The sequence below is a fragment of the Cetorhinus maximus genome, chromosome 6 (genome assembly GCF_964194155.1).
Source record: "Cetorhinus maximus chromosome 6, sCetMax3.hap1.1, whole genome shotgun sequence".
Classification (NCBI taxonomy): Eukaryota; Metazoa; Chordata; class Chondrichthyes; order Lamniformes; family Cetorhinidae; genus Cetorhinus; species Cetorhinus maximus.
The window spans coordinates 60,359,289-60,372,955 of NC_135884.1; the positions used below are offsets into that span (position 1 = coordinate 60,359,289).

Genomic DNA, 13,667 nt, shown 5'->3' on the forward strand with positions numbered 1-13,667 from the left:
GGGCATAGACAGGGTAACAGGTAGATAGCGACTGAGCAGGGTATCACCACTGAGCATGTTCCATTGTTCATCTCGTGTTCTTTCTAGTAGGTCACTAGGTAGTTAACTGGAGCAGGAACCCACTTTTTTTCCAACCCAGGGACTGTGCAGCAAAGTGGAATTCCCTTACCACTATCTTTCTGAGATCAGCTGATGGCATAAATGAAGAATGCAACCTGAGACATGTTACTTAATATGAAACCACATGGTGCTTAAAGTCACAGAGCCATGATGGAATAGAGTTGTCTACTTTAGGCACTCTTTTGGATTTCTTCTACTGTGAATTGCATGGTTTAATTACAGTAAATATCATTGTGATTGGCAAACTATTGTGGCATTGTAAATGTATTCAGTTACTTGACATGGCATCAGACCGTCATTTGCATGAATGTTCATTTACACTTACTCGTGCTGAGGTTTCCGTCCCTGTTTGTCCTGATAGCTGTGGAGGAAACACCCATCAGACATAGAGCAAGATGGAAAGTACAGCGAGGTACTTCCTGTTCAAAGTACTCCTCCAACATCTTTCCAAAATTAAATAGAAATAAAATCTTTATATTAATAGAGCACCAGTGTGTCTCATAGTAGGAACCTGGGCAGATTGTATTTGCTAAATTTGGTGGCTGCAGTATGGCTCACAGGCCAGTTCAAAGATCTGGCCCCCAACTTTTCACTGACAGTATCGAAACAGCTCTGATAGGATGTGAATTCAAAATGGAAGCTCAAATAATTGGCCCGTATTATTTCAAAAGAGACGAGAATTTTTTTCCAAGGCAGAAATAAGTGGCAAGGGAAGAATACATTGAACAGAAAATAACATCACTTCATTTCCCATTAAATAACCTATGCTTCTTGATAAATTTGCAGGGCTGGGGGAAAGAGTGAGGAGTGGCACTAATTTGATAGTTCTTTCAAAGAGCAGTCACAGGCATGACGGGCCAAATGGCCTCCTTCAGTGTTGTGGGATTCTATGATTCGAAATAGGGTTTCCAGAAATCATAAATTGCATTAATAAACTTTGACAAATGATGGTAAGAGAATGGAATACTTGTTTTTACTCTAGTCTTTAAGATAGAAGGTTGTGAGTTCATATAATCTAGGCTGGCACCTGAGTATAGTACTAAGGGAGTGCTGAGTTGTTAGATCGGCTTTCTGTAAAAATAGGAGTTTAACTGAAGTTGTATCTGTTTGTTCTTATAGTTCAGGCAGAAAGAAGGCAATCTATGGCTGTATTTGAAGAATAGGATGGAGTTCTCCCCATGTTTTGCCAACATTCCTCCTTCAATCAACAGCATTAAAACAAAATAGACAAACAGGTCATTGGCAAGGCCATAGGGGAAAAGGCCAAGGGTGGGACTAGCTGGGTTGCTCTTGCAGAGATCTCACGCAGATATGATGGGCCAAATGGCTGTCTCCTGTGCTGTGACCATTCTATGATTCTATGATTTATCTCATTTGCTGTTTACAGAGTCTTGATGCGCTGCACCTATTTGCTACCACATTACACTGTCTATTAGCAGTAATAGAACTTCAAAGCTAATCCACTGGCCATGAAGCCAGTGGGCTGTCTGGAAGACATGTTAAGGTGTGATATAAATGAAAGTTCTTTCTTTTGAAGTTTTTTGTCAACATTTTTGTTGACGTGTTTCCATAAAGGTCTTGTGTGGACTGCCTTCATGAGGCTGTTGACCTGTTTAATGAGTTCTTTTCAAAAAACATATGCTGGAATTTTTAGATGAATGTGTTAACCAGATGTTTTAAAGAAAGCATTTGAAGTCATTTCCTTCTCATTACAATTTCACCTCAACCTCAACTTTAATCCAGGGCATCCCATTCAATTTGAATCAACTTATTTTCATTTCCCACATCAGTTGTCGTTCTAGATTGCATGAGTGAGTTAGACAATTTGCAGAGAATTGAATGCAGTTTGTTAATGAATTAAATCACTCCCAAGGATCCATTATTCAATATATAATTGATAGTGCTGGTGATAGAATTGCAGTATTAGCAGCTGTCATTAAAAATGATTAAGAGCGCTGCTGCTTTAATTGGGTCAATAATTGAAGGAACAGTCCTTGAATGAGGTGCAGAGGGTCAGGCTATAGTTTTCAATATTCACCGATATAACCAGCCTGGGACCCCAATTTGCATAGTCACATAGGCTGCTGCATGTTTAAGCCACATCTGAAAAATACATCAGGCTTGAGACCCAGGGGAATTATCCTTTTTTCAAATGATCAGTTATCACTTTTTAGTAGATGGCAATTTGATAATCACCTTTTATATTTCTAAAATTACTGATCCAAACTAGAATGAAGAGGACATTCTGCTTACTCTACAAGGCCCTCCCCTTTCTATTAATGACCAGTGTTTTTGCTTTATGCTAAACAAAACAGTATTTGCTGAGAGTGTGAAATAAATGGGGAAACTGGCAAAAGATACTCCTGATGCACTGGACTCCAGGGGCCTCTCAAGCCTCAATTAACAAGTCTGCAGGGAAATTAGAGAGATGCAAACATTATAGAGTAGTTATAATGGGGGACCTTAATTACCCGAATGTAGCCTGGGACAATGGTAAAGGATGGAGAAGGGCAAGAGTTTGTATTCAGGAGAATTTTCTACAGCAGGATGTGCCCAGTTCAACAAGAAAGGATGCATTCTTGGACCTGGTTCTTGGAAATGAGGTGGGCCAAATAGATCAAGTGTCAATGGGGGAACATTTAAGAGGCAGTGATCATTGTATCATAAGGTTTAGGATGATGGTAGAAAAGGACAATGTGCAATCCAGAGCAAGAATAATTAACTGGGGAGAGCCAACTTCAATGGGGCAAGATGGAGCTGGGCCAGATAGATTGAAACCAAGGGGTTGCGGGAAAAACTGTAGCGGAACAATGGGCTACCTTCAAAGAAGAAATGGTTAGGGTACAGGCAAGGTATATTCCCTCAAAAGGGAAAAATAGGGCAAATAAATCCAGAGCTCTCTGGATGAAGAAAGAGATACAAATTAAGATGATGAAGAAAAAGTGTGCTTATGACAGGTGTCAGGTAGAAAATACAACTGAAAACCAAGTGGAATACAGAAGGTTCAGGGGGGAAGTAAAAAAGCAAATAAGAGAAGCAGAGAGGGATCATGAAAAAAGACTGGCAGCCAACATAAAGGGGAATCCCAAAGTCTTCAATTGACACATAAATAGTAAGAGGGTGGTAAAAGGAGTAGGGACTGAAAAGGGGGCATGGCTGAGGTGTTAAATGAATACTTTGCATCTGTCTTTACCAAGGAAGCAGATGCTACCGAGGCCACGGTTATAGAGGAAACTCGTTGCTAGATGGGTTCAAAATTGATAAGGAGGAGGTATTGGATAAACTGTCAATACTTAAGCTTAACAAGGCAGCGGACTGGATGAGATGCATCCATGGATATTGAAGAAAGTAAGAGCAGAAATTGCATTGGCCATAATCTTTCAGTCTTCCCTAGACTCAAGGGAGGTGCCAGAGGACTGGAGAATTGCAAACATTACACCCTTGTTTGAAAAAGTTTGTAAGGATAAGCCCAGCAAAAAACCATCCAGTTTAACTTCAGTGGTGGGGAAGCTTCTAGAGAAAATAATTTGGGATAGAATTAGTAGTCACATGGAAAAATGTGGGTTGATTAGGAAGAGCCAGCATGGATTTATAAAGGGGAAATCATGTTTAACTAACTTGCTAGAGTTTTTTGAAGAGGTAACAGAGGGTTGGTGAGGGTAATGCTGTTGATGTGCTGTAGATGGACTTTCAAAAGGCATTTGACACAGTGCCACACAACAGACTTATGAGGAGAGCTATAGCTCATGGAATAAAGGAGACAGTAGCAATGTGGATATAAAACTGGCAGAATAATAGGAAACATGGTAATGGTCAATGAATATTTTTTGGGCTGGAGGAAGGTTTGTAATGGAGTTCCCCGGGGGTTGGTATTGGGACCCTTGCTTTTCCTGATATATATTAATGAGCTAGATCTTGGTGTGCAGGGGACAATTTCAAAGTTTGCGGATTATACAAACTTAGAAGCATTGCAAACTGTTAAGAGGACAATATAGAACTTCAAAAGGACATAGACAAGTTGGTGGAGTGGGCAGATAGGTGGCAGATGAAGTTCTATGAGGATAAATGTGTGGTGATTCATTTTGGTAGGAAGAACATGGAGAGAGAATATAAAATAAGGGGTACAATTCTTAAGGGGGTGCCGGAGCAGAGAGACCTGGGTGTATATGTGCATACATCATTGAAGATGGCCGGACAGGTGGAGAGAGCAGTTAATAAAGCATACAGTATCCTGGGCTTTGTTAATAGGGGCATAGAGTACAAGAGCAGAGAGGTTATGCTGAGCTTATATAAGACACTAGTTAGACCTCAGCTGGAGTCTTGTGTACAGTTCTGGGTGCCACACTTTAGGAAGGATGTAATCACATTGGAGAGATTGGAGAAGAGGTTTACAAGAATGGTTCCAGGGATGGGAAACTTCATCTATAAGGATAGATTGGAGAGGTTGGGACTGTCGTCTTTGGCGAGGAGAAGGCTAAGAGGAGGTTTGATAGAGATGTCAAAATCACGAGAGTGCTGTGTAGAGTGGGTAGGGAGAAACTGTTCCCGCTTGTCAAGGGATCAAGAACTAGGGGGCACAGAGTTAAACTGATTTGCAAAAGAAACAAATGTGATGTGAGAAAAAAAACTTTTTTACACAGTGAGTGATTTGAGTCTGAAATACACTGCCTGGAAATGTGATGGATGCAGGTTCAATCGAGGCATTCAAGGTGACAATAGATAATTATTTGAATAGAAACAATGTGCAAGGGTACAGGGAAAAAGCAGGAGAATGGCAGTAAATCATGATGCTCATTTGGAGAGCTGGTGCATACATGATGGGCTGAATGGCCTCCTCCTGCGGTGTAACAATCCTGTGACTGTGAACCTGTGAAATGATGTCTATTGAGTTGAGTGAATATATTTAGAAACCATAGACATGCCAACACATTCCACCCTTTATCCCACTGTGGAAAGCCTCAGTTGCTTGTCTGCTGGCACAAGTGAACATATGTACGTCAACCATTACCTCTAACCAGTCCAACATTATGGAATCAAACTAATGGTTTGTAAAACATGCCCCGACACAGCTCGCTTGTCCCCCATGAGGCATTGCTGGAATTCCCAATGCACCATTGGCATTGGTTGGCACCCATTTGTGTTGTTAATGATTGCAGTTAGGATGTTAAATATTGCAATACCTATGCCAACTGACAATACTTGATTTTATCATATTCCAGGTACTGTGGCTGTGTGGGATCTTATTAGTTTGTTTTAATCCTATTCTAGATTGCTTTGGCAAGACAGAGGAGAAGTATTCTCCACTTGCCCATAAGACTAAATGGACATTTGTCTCACTTGCAATGTGTGGAACCTTACTGTACATAAATTGGCTGCTATGCCTTATCTATATATAATACCTACATTTAAAACTTCACTGACTGTGAAACACTTTGCCAATGTCTTAAGGATATGAAGGGTACTCTATAAAATGCAAGCTTTCTTTCATACATTCTTTATATTGCATTATTGAGTGTTTTGCAGTAGCTAGGGGCTCTTCCTGGGTTAAAATGAAACTGCCCATTCTTACACAATAATTGATTACATTTTCAGATGCTAATGAAAGAAACCACTTGCTCAATGGAATTAAATACCAACAGCGATGATGAGGTTAACAGCTGGAATTGATCCCAAAGCAGAACACAATTCACATCATTCAGGATAAGTCAGGATCAATTCTAATTGGATTGATTCTGACAGAATTCCATCTGGAACTCATCCTAAATTAATTATGAAGATGCCATACACCTGTTTGATATGCTAATGGAGAACTTGGATTCACATAAATATGTTCATCAGGGTGAAAGTCAATCGTTTTCTCAGTTGACTGAAAATACATCAGCAAAGGAACTCAGTTAAAAGTTGTCTCTCTCAATTGATGAAGTTCATTTAAGGTTACAACACAATAATTTTCTGCATATCTGTTAGAGGTTTGAGCAGCTTAATTGACAATAGTGAGAGATTCTGTAACTAAGGATGTAGTGACACACCATGGTCATTATTATTTCTCCCTGCTTGCTCTGTGCTCCACCTGACTTGACCTGAACCCACTAGCATTTTAATACTTCCCATAGCCTCAAGGTTTCTAAGGTATCCCATCTCAGGGCAAGTGACTGTCCCTGGAATCTGAACGAGAAGCCTAAATAGTGTCCTAGGTCTCCATAGAGGTCACTCACTTGTGTGGACTACTGGCTGCCCCCTAAATAAAACAGACATGAAAGGTCTACTCTATCACCTTGGGTACCAGTAGAAAAAACGATCCTCTTCTCCCTCATTTTGCTATCTGAGCAAGGGGCTTGATACCAATTTCTTCTGGGCTCCTTTGCTATTGAGCCCCCTCCCAGAATAGGAGAAGGAAAAGATGTCCGAAGGACATTTACATCACTGCCACCTTATTTGCATGGGACTCGAATACCTGCACCTGCATTCCTCTGATGCAAAGCAAAGGGAAATCAGCCATTTCCTTTTTAACATTGCTGTGAGGTGGTTCTAGCTGCATACTGATAGTAAAAGTATGATAGAAACAGTGGCGAATTGCATCAACCTCTACACCCAGCTGCACAATCTGGCCCATGGCTTATCAGATCCAAAATGCAGATCTCAGACTTCAGTGTAAACACAACCCTCTGGAAGGTCAATTGCCCAATGATGAAGCTGTGCAAGACTATGGAGGCCATTGTCTTAGACATTATATAGAACAAGCAGCAAATACTAATCAGTCCATGCTGGCATTTAAGCTCCACTCAAACCTCCTTCCATCCTACCTCATTTAACTCTATCAGCATAACCCTCCTTTTGGTTCACTCTCATATGCCTATCTAGCTTCCCCTTAAATGCATCTATACTATCCATCTCAACCGGTCCCTGTGGAAGTCAGTTCCACATTCTCATCAGTCTGCGGGTAGCGAAATTTCTTCTGAATTGCCTATTTGATGTCTTTGTGACTAATCTTCTATTCATGGCCCCTAGTTTTTTGTTCTACTTTCCAAGAGAAAGGAGGCCCAGCCTACTCATCCTTTCCTGATGGAATAATCTCAGAGGACTGGTATCAGCCTCATAGATCTTTTTTGACGCTTTTCCAGCAGCTTTATATCCTTTTCTAATATGATAACTGGAACTGTACATAAAACTAAGTATTACGTAACCAATGTTCAAACAATTTTACATAACTACATTTCAGTACCATCCCTCCAGAAACAAACCCTAATGCTTGATTAGCTTTTTTTTGGCCTTATTATCCTCTGTTGCTATCTTTAATGATTTTAGTATTTGTGTTCCTAAATTCCTTTGCTCCTCTATCCAGTTTAGAGTCTTATTTTTCAAGTAATATATGACCTCCTTATTTTCTTACTAAATGTCATACCTCAGATTGAGACGAATTTGCCAAGTTTATGCCCATTCTGGAAGTTTATAAATGTATTTTTGTAATTTGTTGCTGCCTTCCTCAGTATTGACTTCCCCACTGCTTCTCCGCCCTCCCCTCCCCCAACCCCATCTCCACCAAATTCGTTGTCATCTACAAATTTAGAAATCCTGTTTTTGATTTCAAAGTCTAGACCATTAATATAAATTGTGAACAACAATGGTCCCAGCTCTGATCCTTGTGGGACCCTTCTGCACAGTTATGCTACTTCCTGAATCTCTGTTTTCTGTCTTGCACCTGGCTATCCACCCTGCTAGTTGTCCCCGAATCTGCATACTCTCACCTTATTCATTAATCTATTTTGGCACCTTATAGATGGTCTTTTGGAAATTTACCCTTGTCAGATATCTATTACCTCTTCAAAAAATTTAATGGGGTTGCTCAAACAAGACATGCCTTTTTGATATCATGCTGGCTATTCACTATTATATTTTTGGTTTCTAGATGCTTTTCTATTTTCTCATTCAGTAGTGATTCCATTATTTTTCCTATCATCAATGTTCACCTGGTTGGTCTTTAGTTCCACTAAGTTATCCTTCTCAGTGGTAATGCCAAAAGTAATCCAAGGATTTCAAAATGAACAAGTGACAAGAGCACATGCTTCCCTCATGCTGTGCGGCCTCAACATTGGGCGGAATTTTATGCCAGCGGGATTTTATGGTCCCGCCAAGTCAACGGACTTTTGAACGGCCTGACGCATTTTATGGCCCTGCCCCTGCTGCGACGGGGTTGTAAAATCCAACCCATTAATACAATAATGCAGCTCTTCCTTGAGGCTTTTCCCTGCTCGGTTGATGACCTGTAACTAGAAAGCTGAAAAAAAATGTTTTCAATAAGATCTCCCATCTCACAGAGGAGGTTTCAAGTCAGTCCGCATCCAACAACCCACTCTGAAAACTGTGCTTTCGTTTTGACAGTTGTGACAAATTCCAACAAAGCAGTTGAGACAAAACACAATATTTTTTTTTTAAAAATCAGCTCACCCGATCTCCCAATGGCAACGGATCTTCAAAAAAATTCCAGGATCTGGATCTACATCTTCGCCAAAAGCTAGCCAATTCTTCCTTGGACCATACCTTATCTGAGCACCAAGTTTCATTAAAATCTGTTGATTGGTTTTTGAGATATATTGTTCTCGAACTGATTTTAAAAAAACAGGCAAAAACATTACCTGCGTCCACCTTCAGTGGCAGAGGTAACGCAAGGTGATGGCATGATATTGCATATTCATATTTGACGATATGATTTGCCCCTCCAAACCCGAAGGAAACTCGGGAACAGTTTACTTGCAGTTGGTTTGCTGACATATGAATACAACATTAGTAGATTCCATGTTGATACTCTCTTCTATTTTGTCAGTTAAGGTGGTTGAGGGGCGGTTTGATGAAACAAGAAAGTAGAAACTGAGGGCAGAAATTTTGGTCCTGATAGAGACGTGTACAGAGGCAGTTGGACACATAAATTTCATGCTACCAGCTGGCGTGCCCGTTCCCCAGCTCCATCCTGCAAGTGGCAAGTAGCTGATTTAACTGACTAAGGGCCACCTACGCCTATTGTCAGAGGCTGACTGGAAAATTCCAGTCGGCCTCCCAAGTCCCTGGAGATGTCAGGTGTTCCATCTTGGGAGGTACTTGCAGAGAAAGGCAGACACCAAGATGGCTAGCTCACATTTTTACTAACATCATGGTACACTTCACATGCTCCTAACATATTACATTACACTGTTTTTCCCCTTTTAAAAATGCACTAAGCATGATTACAACTGACAGTCTTTTTTCCTTTAAGCTACATCTACAAATTGAGTTTGGTAACTGATTGATGAAGCCTTCCTGTTCTCCCTGCAGGCTTTGGAGTGGAGTCAGATTTTGGACTATTTGGCTTCAATTTCATACTCAGAAGGTCCTGTTTCTCTCTCAGAAATTGGTACTTTAGACACTGAAGTCTGACCTTGTTCACACTCTGGTATGAGTTTGTGATCAAGTGGATCATGCTCATGTTTTAGTTCATCCCTCACATGTGATTTACATGGACATTTCTCATCTTTCCATTAATTTTAACCAAGTATCTTTTAGTTCCACACATTTCTACGACATTTCCCACATCCAACTTGTGAAGGGGGCTCAACACAAGCAAGGTCATTTGATCTGAAACTGCATTGTCCTTTGTCATACTGATATCATTGACTGAATTGCTTCTGTTCAGCTTTAAAAGTCAAGGTTGGTAGAACCAGATTCGAAAGTGTCCTTAACCTTTTTCTCTCAAGCTCACTGGGTGTATACTCTGTAGTGACATGTGGAGTTGTCGCATATGAGAGCAGAAAATTAGCCAGTCCCTGTTTCATCCTATAATTTGAGCAGCCATGCAGCACTTGTTTCTTGGGTGCGTCTTTAACTATCCTAACAGATCTTTTAGCTGCGCCATTTAATGCCGGACAGTAAGGAGCAGTAAGGATACATTCAATGTTGTTTTCCGTCCTGAAATTTTGCAAACAGAGCAAAATTGAAGGTCGTTACCTGAGACAAGCTCCTCAGGTAATCCATGACAAGCAAAAATGGACCTTAACTTGCCTATTGTTCGTTCAACAGTGATGGTTTACTTTAACCCACTTTCACTATCCATACGCATCAAGAAATTGTCATTTAACTTGTCACAAGAACTACATGAACTCTTTGAAATGGGCTACTTGACCATGGCCATGGTTGCAAAAGAGTTGGGGGCTTATTTCTAGAGTTTTGGCAGATGGTACATTTACTGAGCATTGATTCTACAGTTTATATTTCTCCCTTCTTCTAACTATGCCTCAGTTCTGCCGAAGGGCCATGAAGGCTTGAAACGTTAACTGATTTCTTCTCCGCCGATGCTGCCAGACCTGCTGAGTTTTTCCAGGTAATTCTGTTTTTGTTTTTTTGATTCTACATCACTGTCTAGATCAGGCCAATAAACAAATCCTCTTGCTGTGGATCTCATATTGAGTATTCCTATGTGTTCAGTATGAAGTTCTGCCAGAATCCTATCTCAAATAACTAGTGATCACCATTCTGTGACCAACTCCCTCCCTCCCTCCCTCCCTCCCTCCCTCCCTCCCTCCCTCCCTCCCTCCCTCCCCTCCCTCCCTCCCTCCCTCCCCTCCCTCCCTCCCTCCCTCCCCTCCCTCCCTCCCTCCCTCCCTCCCTCCCCTCCCTCCCACCCCCCCCTCCCTCCCACCCCCCCCTCCCTCCCACCCCCCCCTCCCTCCCACCCCCCCCTCCCTCCCACCCCCCCCTCCCTCCCACCCCCCCCTCCCTCCTCCTCCTCCCCCCCCCCCCCCCCCCCCCAAACTCTTGATGCAGCCCTGTCCACTTGACAGTTCATTACAATGATTGTGGAAGGGCTCCTCATCTGTACAATGGTCAAACTCTGTTCAACCATTATATGGCTGCTCATAGTCTCTTCAACACTGCAGCTGGAACTCAAAGACTCAATTACAATTGCTGTGATTGGAAAGTCATCATCTATTACCACTACTGTGAAGATTGCACTTTGTTACGACCAGGGAGGACACATGCCAGGACTCGGCCTTCCCTTTTCACTCCTCAATTGATTGTAACAGGGCTTTTTGTAATTCATAAGGATGAAGGAGTTAATTCAGTGTTTGTACATAACCATTGATGTGCTGGTTGCAAATAACTCAGTCTGTGACAGGCTTTCTTGAATTTAAACACGAAGGAGTTAGTTTTTATTGAATTAAAACCCACCCAAATAAAGATAAAAAGATATTTAAAAAGGGTAAACCCACATTCCGACCTTCACAACACACAAGCAAGCATGTAAATATAACAAGTTATACAGTAGAAGGTTACCTTTTGGCCAAATTGAGATGCAATGATTAAAGGTAAAAAGAAAACAATAGTTTACTTTTATGAGTCCTTTGCTGGTAGCTGCAGCTGAGGCAGATTTTTTTTGTGGTGCTCTTGAAATTCCAGTGGAGTTGAAGCTGATGTAAACTCCAGTTTCTGGAAATGGCCTCTTTTAAACAGTAATCCATCTTTCCCAAAAGTCGGTAATTTTCGCACCTGATGTTCCTTTTGACGGAAATTCTCTATCTCTCATGGATTCCAAAATGTATCAAAGACACGGTCTTTAACTTGAGAGAGGGCAGAGAAATAGTGTTACTGCTCCATTGGCAACTTTCTTGTAGACTATCTTAAACAACCAGGGTGTTGTAATAAAAGACATTTCAAAATGGTTTTACTGGTCACATGTCCTCTTCGTATAATGATTTCAGAAGGTGATTGATTAGCTCATGCTCGGTGAGACCATGGCTATTTTTTATGGCCTAGGCGATTACATTTCTGTAATGTCCTAGCCACGCTTCTGAATGGACTGTTCTTCTCTTGATTAGCTAGGAAGAACACTTTCAATGTAGCCATTGTCCCTGTAGGCTTTCTGTCTCTGCCTGAAAGGTAGTTTTATAGAAATGTTGAGGGCCATTCAGTTTTAGTAATATTTGAAGTAATTCTTGATATCAGCAGGTCTGAAATCCCATAGGAGGTTGTCTTGGCATGCCTTAATTGTAATCTATGTTGGAAATTTCTAGAAACTAGCCGACTTGTAATTCCAGACATCAGGTAACCTGTGGCAGCCATCTTAAGTCAGTGTTTGTGCTTGCCTTTTAGAAGTCTTTTTAAAGCAGTTCAATATGTGTTTGACAAACCAATGAAATTAAAGATTAATATCGCACATGCACACATCATATCGTGACAACCTTAACAGCCTTCATCTGAATCCTCATGAGGCAAATGTTACCGTGCATCCATGATAGCATTCTCTTTTGAACCGCACTATTTAATATTGTAGTCATACTGTGAGAGAAGTACAGCCCATTGTGGCATCCTTGACGCTACCATTGTCAGTATTGCAGACATTTGCCCCTGAATAGCTACAAGAGCTTTATGATCTTTTACTAGCATGGAGTTTCTACCCAACAAAAAATTGTTGGAGCTTTATCACTCTGAAAATGATCCATCTGTGTGTAATTGTGTTCACTCTTGGTAAGAGTACACAATAAGAATGCTATCGGTTTCTCTTGACTATTATCAATGACATGGCTTATCACTGCCCCAACTTCATAGTTTGAAGCATCATGTGTTAGTTTCAGGTTGCAATTTGTGTCATAATGAATGAGTAGTGCATCACTGGTCAAACCTCTCTTACACACACAAGCATTTTGTTGGACTTCATTCCATTCCCATTTCCCAACTATCCTCTATAATTCATGCCGTGGAGCCATTGCAAGCCCCAGGCAGAAATTGCAAGTAGTATTGGAACATGCCTAGCAAAGATCTAAACTCAGGCACACCTTATGCCTTCGGAGCATTGCCTATAGCCTCTATTTTTTCCTTCACTGTCTGTAGCTCCTTTTCATTGATTTTTCAGGCCGAGCTTGGCATTGGCCTTGGATTGCCGGAAAGCACACTTGTCACTTACCCCATTTCAACTTCACATTGTGATCGTTTTAATACTTCATCCAACATTTGAATATTCTCTTTCTGAAACACATTATCCTATTTGCAGAAGCAATGTCACACTCCTTGCAAAATTGTACCCATTTGAGGTTGGAAGATTTTTGGAGAAAATGTCCCACCATAGGGCAACTTCATGTAACAGTATAGCCCCATGTGTGGGTTTATTGTTAGATACTGTTGACCTTCTCAGTCCACACTGAACTGTGCATAAAAGCTTGAGATAAATCCAACTTCATGAATTTCTTGGGTCCTGCTAACTCCACATATAAATCTTTGGAGATCGATCATGGATACTGCCCATCATCAACTTGTCTGGTTAATTGTGAATTTGTAGTCCCTGAGAAGTCTCATGTTTTGTCTGACTTGGGCACTACCACAATTGGGGTTGCCCAAGAATTGTGATCGGTTTTCACTCGCACACCATTTCTTTAGCTTCTTTAACTCCCTTTGAATCTGGGTTTTGAGAGCAAGTGGAATTGATGGGTTGCAATGTATTGGTCTTACATTGGCCTAATTCAGAAATGGGCTTCCACACCAATTATGCCTTCATAACTATCTCAAATATATTGCTGTAGTCATTC

General features: G+C 41.1%; 1 protein-coding gene across 3 annotated transcripts in view; it reads left to right on the forward strand.

Annotated features, from left to right (window-relative positions):
• The window catches only part of LOC144681777 (metabotropic glutamate receptor 7-like), a 697,320-nt gene that overhangs the window by 378,529 nt on the left and 305,124 nt on the right, over positions 1-13,667 (forward strand). The gene's annotated exons all lie outside the window — the stretch shown is intronic.